At 42.7% G+C, this 12,265-nt stretch overlaps 1 protein-coding gene across 1 annotated transcript in view; it reads left to right on the forward strand.

Annotated features, from left to right (window-relative positions):
- Window positions 1–481: 481 nt before the first annotated feature.
- The window catches only part of ARK2N (arkadia (RNF111) N-terminal like PKA signaling regulator 2N), a 44,579-nt gene continuing 32,795 nt past the window's right edge, over window positions 482–12,265 (forward strand). Inside the window, exon 1 of the mRNA XM_056514108.1 lies at window positions 482–595. The gene's annotated coding sequence lies outside the window, so the exon portion shown is untranslated. The remainder of the gene's footprint in view (window positions 596–12,265) is intronic.

The raw sequence follows: 12,265 nt of genomic DNA on the forward strand, positions 1-12,265 counted from the left end.
GGGCACACACGGGCACACGCGGGCACACGGACACACGGATACAGGGACACATGGACAGACGGACACGGGCACACACGGACACACGGACACAGGGACACACGGACACATGCACACATGGACAGACGGATACGGGCACACACGGGCACACACGGGCACACACGGGCACACACGGACACAGGGACACACAGACACTGTGACACAGGGACACACGGACACATGCACACATGGACAGACGGACACGGGCACACACGGGCACACACGGGCACACACGGGCACACAGACACAGGGACACACAGACACAGGGACACACGACACAGGGACACATGGACAGACTGACACGGGCACACACGGGCACACACGGGCACACACGGGCACACGCACACAGCGCTCCCGCCGTTCCCGCCGCTCCCGCTCGGGCCGCGCGGGGTCGCTGCGGCGCGCGGCGGACGGAAGTGACGGCGCGCGGCCCCGGTGACATTCCCGGCGCTTCCCGGCCGCTCCGCTCCGGCTGCTCCCGCCGCCCCGGCTCCTCGGCCGCCCATGCCCCGGCCGCTGCCCCCGCCGGGCAGGCCGCGAGGGGCCCAGCCTCGCACAGGTGAGCGCGGCGCCGTGCGGGCGGGGCGGGGAGGGGAGGGGCGCTCCCGGCCTGGCCGCCCCGGGCGGGAGCGGCCCCGCAGCCCCCGGAGCGCGGGCGGGGGCTGCGCCCCTCAGGGGTGGTCCTGCTGCTGCTGCTGCTCCTCCTGATCCTGCCCCTTTCCCCTCATCCTGCTCCTGCCCCATCGCCCTCCTCTGCCCTGACCCCGCGGGGTGAAACTCCCCAAAACTCCCCACAGATTCCTGGGCCGCTTTGTCTTTCCCGGGACTTTTGTTACGTGCCCCCTGTATTTAATTATTCATTTATCTATTTATCTATTTATCTATTTATCTATTTATCTATTTATTTATTTATTTTTGTCCTTCCTGCAACGACTTTTGAAGTGTTGTGGAGGGTCTAATGGAGGGTCCCCATTGCTTTGTCTTTCCCGGGACTTTTGTAACGTGCCTGTCTATCTATCTATCTATCTATCTATCTATCTATCTATCTATCTATCTATCTATCTATCTATCTATCTATCTATTTATTTTTGTCCATCCTGCAACGACTTTTGAAGCGGTGTGATCTAATGGAGGGTCTCCCTTGGAAAAAGAAGGGGTGCAAGGGCTCCGGTTGTGCGCTTCCCTGGGGGTTTTCTTTGCATCTTTGTTTACCTCGGGTGGTGTGTTCCTGTGGAGGGAAAATGTGTTTTGTTTGGGGAGGACGCTCAAGTTGCTGGTTGCGTATCTAGCCCGGGTTCCCCTTGAGCCTCCTGACATCTAATGTGTTGCAGATGTGGCTCCGAGCCACACGGCCATCCGAGGGGAATATAAAACTTAACTGTGCTACTTGTTTCTTTTTAACAGTGAAAGACAGACTGAGCAGACTTGTAATATTTTAATTATTTCCCCAGTTCCAGAAATGTAACTTTCTTAGCCTGGAGGTTATTGGACAACAAAATTTCTTTCTGAAAAGAATTGGGGATTTTTTTTAATTTTTTTTTTTTTTATTTTTTTTTATTTTTTTTTTTTAGATTTCAAAGGGTTGTATTGCTTCCACCTTTGTTAAGTAGCGTTGAAGTGCATTTATGTCTTAAATACAAGAACAAGGCAACTTGCCTTAAAGTTTGTAGGTACCTTGGTGAAACTGTAACTGCAGTAACTTAAGGCCATGGTTGTAACTAGCTGTGCACTTTAAACCAGCACAAAGTACCTAACAACACTTCAAAAGCTGAAAAATCTTGTGTGTCTAGATAGCAGAAGTCAGTCCTGTTGGATTTTTTTTCCCTGACAAGTAATTCTAGCTTTTAAAAGTGAATGAATAAGTAAATATTTGAACCCTTGAGCATCTCTTTGAAAATGTAACATTTATTTTAATTCTCCCTCCCAGAGACTTTATTCGGTGTTAGATCTTCTTTGGTACTTGTTGAAGTACCATCAGACCAAATAATAGTTTCACTTTCAGGCGAGGGCTAAATTGTTTCCACTTTTCAAGCTAAAAATTTAAGTACAAACAGTAATTCCTCTCCCCTTGGAATGGCAAACAAATGCTACATTTAAAATGTTTCTCTTAAAGTGTGTTACATGTCTTAAATCTATAAAAAACATGTTTGACCTTGAGGTGGAAACTGAGCGTGGTGCTCTTATGAGCTCCCCAGGTGTGGTTCTCCTGCCCCAGTTACCGCCTGTAATTGCTGTTCCTGTGGGACAAGTGCTGGGAGCCAGACAGTCAGGGCAGCACAGCTTTCCCTGCTGCCCTGGAGGAGTGAAACGTGGCCTCTGTGGAGGAAACAGGTCTGTAGCAAGCTCTCAGGAGAACAGTGAGTTGCTTGCCATGTGTTTGCTAAACCCAGACATCCCCACCCCAGATATATATATATATATATATATATATATATATACACACACACAAATGGTAGCAAAACAGTGAGGAGCTCGTCTGTCCAGCAGCAGTCATTCTTAGGAGAGATTTTCTGAGTATTTCTCACCTCTAGTGATCCAGAGGAGGCTGGTGCTGTCCAGACAAGCTCCAAAGGTGGTGGTTATGTGGCTACTGAAAGCCAATAAAAGCAGATTTCTGTGGTTCTGGCTTACCAGGGACCCTGGTGCTCTGTCTGGGGAGCCGAGGGCAGGGACTCAGCGATGTGTGAGTCTGGGCAGCTGACATTTCTGCTCGAGTACGTGCGGGTAGCAGTTCTGACTCATTTTGAAACGCTCGAGTTTTTTAATTACACAGTGTTGACTCTTTGTGTTTGCTCTCCAGCCCAGCTGCTGGTTGGCGTGGTGAAGAGTCGCGGTGAGAAGTCAGGGAGAGGGGAGCACCGTGTCCTTACACATCCAGACGTGTGATGTGTGTGTGGCAGTGCAGCCTGGTCATCTCTGCCTGCTTGGAGGGAATCACAGAGCCCAAACCAGGAGTGGGTGCCTTCAGCTGGGTGCCATGGAGGGAGGGGAAAGGGGAAGGAACCTAAAGCCACCCACAAGGCAGTTGAGAGCCGTCACGGTGCACAGAAAATGTTGCCCTGCTCAAGCTGATAAAGAGGAGGTAGGAAGGATGTCTGAGTGCCTTTGACAAATAGGCATTGTGGAGGGGGTGGGATTAAGGGGTAAGTTAAGGTTGAGTGAACAGAGAGTAAATATGGATTATCATGAGGGGCTTTGAACATCAAACATTAGGGAGATAAGTTGGTGTAACTCAATCAGAGCAACAAGAAATAATTGCCTTGGCTGTCCTGACCTCCTTCTCCTTGCTGTATATTTACCTTTAAAATGCAGGATTCTTTGCCTGGATCCTGTTCACCCTCTTCCTTTCTCTTGTATATTATCACATCAACTCCCTGCACCACCAAGGATGTATGTGCCATCTTTGACCTGCCTGTATATCAACATCTCACTGAAACATCTATTAATGAGATGGGGGGTCTCTACGTACCACACAGTGAAGGGGCTGCACACTGAGGGATCCAACTCTCAGGTTACCCTCTGACCAAATTACCACCAATTATCTAAGGATGTGAAAGCTTTGGAAAGTTTTTCAAATGAGTAAATAGTTTCAAGCAACCTGCATGTGCTTGTCTGTAGCATTTCAAACTTGTATTGATGGTAGTTTTTGACAGCATTGGGTCTATGGTCGATCTCAGCTTCTGTGTTTTTATTTGCAGTTGACAGAATGGCTTAGAAAACTGCAACCACTGACAGAAACTGAGCAGCAGATTTAATAACACATTTACTAGATCAAAGTAAAAGATTTAAATGCCATAATTGCCAGTTGTGTAACTTGTACTCTGGAAAATAATTGCTAAAACTTTAATATCTTTGCTGGCTTCAACATTACTGGTGATAAAGGGAACTGAAAATGAAGCAGCATTGGGAGAGGGGGACAGGCATAGTGCTGGGAAAGAGCTCTGAGATAAAGTGTGGTACAGTGTGTGTCAGTGCTCTGAGATGACCTTATGTGGAAAGGAAACAACTTTTGGTTTTCCAGAACCAAAATAAATGTTCAGCACATGAGCAGGAGTTCAGTCTTTATCACTCTAACTTAGGAGCAGCCAAAACTTATGATACTGGAATCTGTAGCAGCAGATATTAATTGCAGGGAACTTGGACAACACAAAATCACCACAAAAACTGTACTTTCTGTCACATATTTGTTCCAGGTTTTTAATGCATAATGCAGTTCTGAGTCTGGGACTTGATGTTTAGAACACAATGTCCACAAATGTGCAATTCTGAGCAAAGAAAGAACTGGATAAAAGGGATTGTAAATCAAAATGTGCATATGGTGTAAACATTAGTCTGTGCTGTTGCTTTCTCTGATGTTCTACATCTCTGAGCTAAGCTGAGGACTAGTACTCCTCACTTACTCAGTGTTACTTTTAAGGGTTCAAGTTTAAATCTGTTTGCCCCTTCCCACTCGTTAGTGTTGTCTCTGTCCGTGTCTGATCTGCATGAATGGAGCCTGTAGCAGTTTCTCTGCTGTCACAGTGGATGTGGCTGGCTCCCTGCCCCTGGGGCACACAGGGATTACTCATGCAGGGCTGGAAATGAGCTGCAGCTCAGCAGTGCAGGTGTTGCAGTGATGCTCTGTCAGGTGCATTGCTGGACTGCTCCAGGAGGTCAAGTACCTTGCCCATGGTCATGAGGTGTGTCAGCTTTACGTTCAGAATGATTCCACCATATATCACTTTTTATTTAAGAAGGTATTCAGGGTTTTGTATCTATTTGACCATGCAGTCTGTCTCTCCAGTGCTCAGAAATTTATATGAGTGGCAGAATAGTGCACAGGCTTCAGCCTTACCTTGCTTTGTGATATTTGGTCTCCAAGAAGACAGCTTAGAAGCTGTTAATACACAATCTGAAAACTTTTGAATCATAAGCAGAACAGGTGGTTATTTTTTAATTAAACGCAAGTATTTGAAGACTCTTTCAGCATTTTTGTCTTGGTGTGTTTGGATCATGAATTTGACATTATAGTAAGAACTCTGCAGTTGTCTGCAAGATGCTCTTCTGCGTGATGCTTCAAAATTTCCTGAAAATGAGCAGGAAGAGCCAGACCTTGATAGAATAAGAATTCCTCCTGCTTCCTCTCTGCTCTAGTGTCTTGTTTCATGATGCTCGACTGTTAGCATTTCACAACTTATTTTAGAGAAGACAGATTTCAGTTCCATTCATCCAACATGGGTAGAGGCCAAGTGACTCACAGTAGCAGAGCTGGGAATAACTAAGAGGCAGACTTTATAATACCAGTTGTCTGCATGATGAAATAATTACCATTTCAGTAATTTGTTTTCCGCTGGGACTTTTGCATTTCCATGGTTCCAGTGTGAGGCTGGTGCTCCAGCAGCACTGTCAAACATTTGGGGAAAAAAAAAAAAATCGGGTTGTCCCGATAGCAAAGTGAGGCTGAAACAGTGCTGATCTCTTGTACTTTAGTACTTTAGCTTTCTTATCAGCTGGTAATTCTCCGGGCTCCTCAGCTCACTCTCCTGGTTCATGCTTTCCTGGGATGCCAGATCTTGCCAGAAGGACATTTCTAAGCTATCTGGCAACTTAGGGGAAATGTCTTGGTAGAGAATAGATCAGGGAAGCTATCTACTAATTCTGTGTGCTTGTGGTTGGAAGTACAGTGATTTAAAGGCTGTCTCCTAATGAAGGAAATTGGGTGAAATGCTGGTTGTGGGGTCCTCATCGTGTTTGCTGAGAGGTTTTTGGAAAAGAAGTTGCCCTTGAGGGAAAGAATGGTCTTTTGGGTAGTTGTGCCTGTAAGCCCATTATTGGTAAGTGCAACTTTAGCTGCCAGTAACTAAAGTTCCTCCGGAGGAGGTAAAACCTTTTGTTACCACTGTGCAGACTCTGTGAGAAGTTATAAAAAACCACATATTTCTTTGAGCATTATGTTTAGAAAGACTTCAAGGTGAAGTTCTGTATTTCATGGCTCCACTTACTGTTGTTAGCAAGTCATCGTAAATGCAAAATACAGACTTTGGATCCACTCACTGTAATAGAGAAAATCCAGGAATTGTTGAATAAAACTAAGCTAAGGAAGTTTATTGAATATCTTGCCAGGATTACCTTCATAAGCCCTCAATAATCAGTTATAAACCTCACCCCAACTTAAAGTGAGTTTGATAACAGGTGCCTGATTTCCCTTCTTTGTTTTACAAGATCAGAATGTTTTTTTACTGTTTGACACCTGTAGTGGATTTCATTGTATGTCTATGTGGAACTCTCCAAGCTCCAGCAGCAATAAGGCTGTGTTAAATTAATGAAATGAGGTTGAATTGATAATCCAGACTCCAAGCTCTTTTGGTTTTTTCTTCCATCTCCCCTTTTACTGGGAAAGCTGTTTATATAGTTTATGTCTCCTGTGTCTAACAGTGCTGGCTGAGACACTTTTTCCTAAACAGAAATAATGACGTAAGAAGTAGATTTTGGGTAAAAGATGCATTTTAAGGCTTATTTGGTTTGCACATTTGGTTGGTTTTTTTTTGGGGGGTAGAGTGCTGGAATCAGTGGGTTAATTTTTTTTTTCTCCTGTCAGTACTTGTATGGTACTACTGAAAACTGCCTTTTAATTATCTTTTTCTCTTTTTGTAGGTGATAACTTGGTACTTTCTTACATACTGTTATTTTATATCTGCCATCAAATACATACAAAGTCTTTTGTGTGTTGTGGGAAAGAAATATCTACTTTCAGGTCTGTTGTTGTCTTGAAGCAGAGCTCAGATTTCTTCTCCTCTGTCAAATGGAAGTAAATAGAAAGTATGTGATAGTAAAGCCCATGTTAGAGGCATTTTTGGTATCACACACGTGACTGGCTTTTGACACAGACTGTTCTTCTTTTTTTAAATACCCAAGGTAGCTTTTGTTCATTTGTAGAACCAACCTGTGTTTGCTTCACACTGTGACATGAATCCTTTGCTGTTTTAGGAGCACTTTGGACACATAAAAACTATGCTGTTGATTGTTAGTAGTCTGGTGGATGCTGAAATGAATTGGCACCTCTTGGTACTGGTCATTTGGTGTCAAGAACAGCCTAACAGCTCTTACATTTCATTAGTTGAATGCCACATGACATCTGTAAATCTGTATTGCAGTATTTAGATTTGATTCTATTATTATTATTATTAAAGAAGCAACTGAACAATATGAGTGGCTATGTGGATAAGGAAATTATTTGAGATCAGGGCTTGTTTGGCTTGCAGCTCCTCTTCAGCCCTTCTGTAGATTTTGGATGTGTCACCTGATGGTCAAACCATATAATAGGTATCATACTGCCCTATACCTTATGGCAAAAACATTCATTGGTGCTGAATTAAAGCATTTGAAACTTTAAAATACCTGAGGGTCGGTTTTGTTTGGTTCCCATGGCAAAGATATGTAAAAATGTCTGACCATAGAATTTTTACAAACTGTAGAGTCACTTAGTATCTCATAACTCCTTTTCCTTAAACGGCTGTCATAAATCCACAGCAAATCTGGGTCAATGCTTTGAGCTTTTGGGTGGCTGTGGGAGATGTGGAGATGCTGGAACATCGCTGTGGAATGTGGCACTTGAGCACATGGTTTAGTGGTGAACATGGTGGTGGTGCTGGGTTGAAGGTTGGACTTGATGATTTTACAGGTATTTTCTAATCTTTATGATTCTGTGAGTGTGGCACTGCTGAGATGGATTTACTGCTTTGAAGTTGCATTGCAGTTGGCCTGATCTACCAGTTGAAGCTGTTGGCAAATGGCACAATGTTTATTACTTTAAGGATAGCTCAGATAAATATTCCTTGCTTCTAATTCTCTGAAAATTAGAATTAATTTGTTACACGGTGCTCAAGCAATTCAAAATATGGCTTTTTTGATCTTGGTGGAACAGTAGACCAACATTTCTTGAGGAGATCTGTTTGTATGTAATGGGGAAGCGCAGAACCCATTTCGTTCAAGAAACAGAAATGGATGGGTAAAGTGGGAAAACCTATTAAACTCAGTATCTTAGAAAAAGGTGGTCCATCCATGTGATGATCCTCTGTAGGGTGATCTTCTGCGAGCTAATGTGTAGCAGAGAGAATAGGGAACTTTTGTTGTGTTGATTTCTTTTCTGATGACAGAAAAAATGTCAAAGCGAGTCACTTAAAGATTTAGGAACAGGTAGTAATAAAGATATGCCCTCCCTAGTTTTGTGAGTAGAGAGCTTTGTAGACTTTAAATTGTTATGCCCTTGAGAAAAATGGTTTCATTACGAGGAAGAAAGGAGATTCTTAGAAGGCTAAGTGCAGCCAACCCTGCATGCTTTTTACCCTGTGTGCAAGGACTGTGATTTTTTTTTTATTGTGGGGTTGCGAGCACAGCTGGTGAATGTTTATGGAAGCCTGTCTACAGGGTTGTGAAATAAACCTTAGCTGGTACTTGCCTGAAAGAGGCAGAATATGTGCATTAAGCATTACAGTGCACAAACTTGTATTTAAATGTGCAGTCTTGCTTCTTATGTAGGATAAAAAATGTTGCTTTTCAAGGTGGAAAAGGATGCTCTGCAAAGCTCTGTATTAACACGTACGCTTGTAATTTGTATTCAGGCTTGGATAATTTGTATATGCAGCCTGTTGAGCACTCAGTAGGAGCAGCCTGTTTTTAACCTTCATTTATTTATGCAAAACCAGTTGAAACACAGAATTAGTTTAATCCTTTCTTCTTTTGTTTTGCACTGCAATTCTCTTACCATGTCGGTTCCGAAGGATCCTATTCTTTGGGGTTGCTACCAGGCCTGATTTGTGAATCATCTGATAAAGATCCAGCTCCACTCCCAGAAATGTGCCTTAGGTAGAATCGCATGCCAGTGAGTCAGCTTTAGGGCAGCATTTTCAAAGGAACGCTATATAAATTACACAGTATCCCTGTGGGGGCGGCTCAGTGTTATGAAAAATCGGCTGTGGAGCATCGTGCACACACATCCACACAGAGCTGAGTCAACTGTCTTGAGTTAAATTGACTGTGTGCTGGTCTCACTTCTGTTGTTTGAAGTGCACCGATTTGTGTGACACTTAAAAGAAAATGAAAAGGAATGTGTGGTATCTTTGGGAGGAGTTGAACAAGCTGGGAAGTCCAGAAATTGTTGTACTTCTACATTTGTCTGGGTGCAGATCCGTCTTTCCTGATAGATGTCTGATTATTTGAATTTATTCATTTTTAGTTAATTAAGCATTCTGCTGTCTGGCACAAGGTAATGGCTTTAAACTGACTGTGAGTAGGTTTAGATGAGATATTAGGAAGAAATTCTTGGCTGTGAGGGTGGTTAGCCCTGGCACAGGATACCTTGTCCCAGGAAGTCCAAGGCAAGGCTGGATGGGGCTTGGAACAGCCTGGTCTAGAGAATGGTGTCCTTGCCCTTGGCAGGGGATTGGAGCTGGATCATCTTTAAGGTCCATTCCAACCCAAACTGTTCTGTGATTCTCTGATATCTCTGTGTGGTTTTTTGTATTAAAATGTCACTGGTGAGTTCACTGAATTAATTGTGTTGATTTTCAATGGAAAGGAAGGTGATTTGAGAAGAAAAAGAGACACAGCTGCACCTGGAAAGGATTTTGGTGAAGCTTCAGAAGTGGACAGGTTCATTAGCACTTCACATCTTCAGAGTTACACATCCTTCTGTCAGAAGAGGGCCTAACTTTGCTTTTTGCCAAAAATTTATCCTGTATTATGAAGCAGACATAATCATTACAGTCAACTCTTTAGTACCCAGGCTGTGTCTCCTTTTCGAACCCACACTCCTCAGACACACAGTGTTTGAGTCAGAGTTCTTAATGAGCTTGTCTGTGTGTTTACATTTTTAAAAACAGTCAGCTATTTTACATAATTTTATCAGCCTTTGTTTCATGCATTTGCCATTGCCTCTCTCACACCTCTGATTTGTTCCATCTCTGTTGCATAAATGTGAGATATATAATCCACTGGCAATGGAAATAATTGTCTGTGTAAAAATGAGCTATTATAGCTTTTAGTTCCTTATAAATATCAAAACATATTCAGATGAAAATAACTGACTTGTGTGGCACTGAAATGGTGAGGTTGGAAGGATCTCTAGTTAACTGTGTACTCTGAACAAATAACTTATATGCAGCACTGCAGTTTAACTTTTCATTTATGTAGTCACAAAAGCCTAAAGTGTGTAAACAGTGTTATTTGCTGCAATAATACAGATACAGTTTCTCATTAAAAAAAAAAAAAATATGGCTTCCAATGATGAATGGTAAGTGGTGAGAGAAGGTGGGTTGTTCAAATGGTTTTCTTTCAGAACTAACTGAAAGGCCATTAAAGGCAGTGTTCTGCTAGATAATTTTTTTTCATTTCAGCAATTGCTAGAATTGGCATAAGGAGTTGATATGACCTTCTTATATCAAGGATATAGAAAAAAAGAAGGGAAAAGAAGTGGTCTGTTGGACTTTGATTGACAGGAAATATGTTAGTAATAAGCTAAAATGAGTTTTCCAGCAAGCTGCTGTGAAAAAACTAGTACCTGCCTCCAAAACAAGAATCCGTCCCATCCATAGGTTCAGAAAAAAGAATAACTGATTTGCTTTGTACAAGCTAGGCATTTTTAATCATTAGTCAGCTCATTAACACTTAAGATGACAATGTACAATTAAGATTAGGGTGTCATGGAGTTTATTAAGTGTTTCAGGCTGTTGAGAGAGAACTCCTTGTTCAGCTTAAGTAACTTGTAAGTAGAATGAGTAGCATTCTAGCTGTTAATATATGATTCGTGATTTAGTGTGTTGATTACTTGGCCTCAGTAGCTGGATTTGATGAAGCCTTCAACCTTAAGCTGTGCACTTACTGCTGAGGACTGTTTACCTAAGTGAGGGCTTTTTTAGTTCCCTGTGCTCTGCCAGGGAGCAGAGGCACCAGGAGCTCAAACCAGAGATCAGCAGGCAACAACCACCAGCAGAAGCTGCAGTTCCACACCAGCTGAATGGCCTGCCTGGACATGGAGAAAGAACTCAATGAGGTGCTGTAAGACCCCAAAAATCAGCAGTGAACTAAGGGGTGCAGGCAAGATGGGTGAGGGATGGGTGCCTAAATTGTGTAATTCCCTAGGGATTTCTTTGTTCAGGGTCCCGTTCCAGAGACACACACTGATCTGCTGCTCCAACACTCTGTTCAATTATTTATTTTTATAATCTGATGCCTGAGACTCTGCTCTGGAAAACCTGCTATCTTTAATATAAATCTTTGTACCATAGTATATATTACATGAAAATTATTCTTTAGGAAACTGCTATCACCTCTGAGGCTTTTTGCTCTTAATATAATTATTTTTTTTTAATTTACAAAAGTCTCTTCCAAGAGCAAACAATGCTGTGAGGGAATGCTCAGGACCCTCTACTGTGTCTAGGCAGAACCTGTGAGTTACAGGTGTGATGATGCAAAACAGCAGGCAGCTTTTAATCAGATTTGCTTGTTCTCTACAGGAATGATTTGTGCTTGCCCTCCCTTCTCTCCTTTCTGCGAGCTCTGGCAGAAAATTTCACTTAGTTTCTCATTTTGATTTCTGCTGGCTTATTGAAAGGAGTCTTCCTACTGAAGGGTGAGCCAGTCCTGTGCACAGGAGGGAATATGGTGGTGCAGTCACAGTTAAGTGGGATAAGAATGGGGACAAAACCCAGAGAGGCTGGGCTGTCTCAGCAAATCTGATCTTCAAAATCCTTCTGGATTTCTTCCCTGAAGTGCAGATTCCCTAGTGTACAAATTGTGTGCCTTTACAAAAGAGCCCATGATTTGAAAATATTTCCCAGGATAATTTCATGGTTTCTGCACACTGGTGTGTTCTGTGTGTGTCATGGAAAATAACATTTTCTGTTGGAAAAATCCAAGCACAAAAGTTTTTAAACAGGCACAAAATTGCCTTTTAAAATTGTCATTGCAGTGTCTGTCAGCAAAAGAGAATGCCATTTCTGATCAACGTCTAATTAAGTATCCATCTGTGTCTGTAAGCATCACAACTAATTTTTCAGTGCAGTGTTCTCATAGGAAAATGGTCTTTTGCTAACACCACCTTGAGATTTCCTCTTCTAGAACTGTTACTAGAAAGGTGAGTAGCAAGATAGGAATGGGAGTTTTTCAATTAAGTGTTCTTGCTGTTCTGTATTTTTCAGGTAGAACTAAATGAGGACATTTTTTTCTTACTTTGAGACAAGGCTTTCCTTGG

The sequence above is a fragment of the Oenanthe melanoleuca genome, chromosome Z (assembly GCF_029582105.1).
Source record: "Oenanthe melanoleuca isolate GR-GAL-2019-014 chromosome Z, OMel1.0, whole genome shotgun sequence".
Classification (NCBI taxonomy): domain Eukaryota; kingdom Metazoa; phylum Chordata; class Aves; order Passeriformes; family Muscicapidae; genus Oenanthe; species Oenanthe melanoleuca.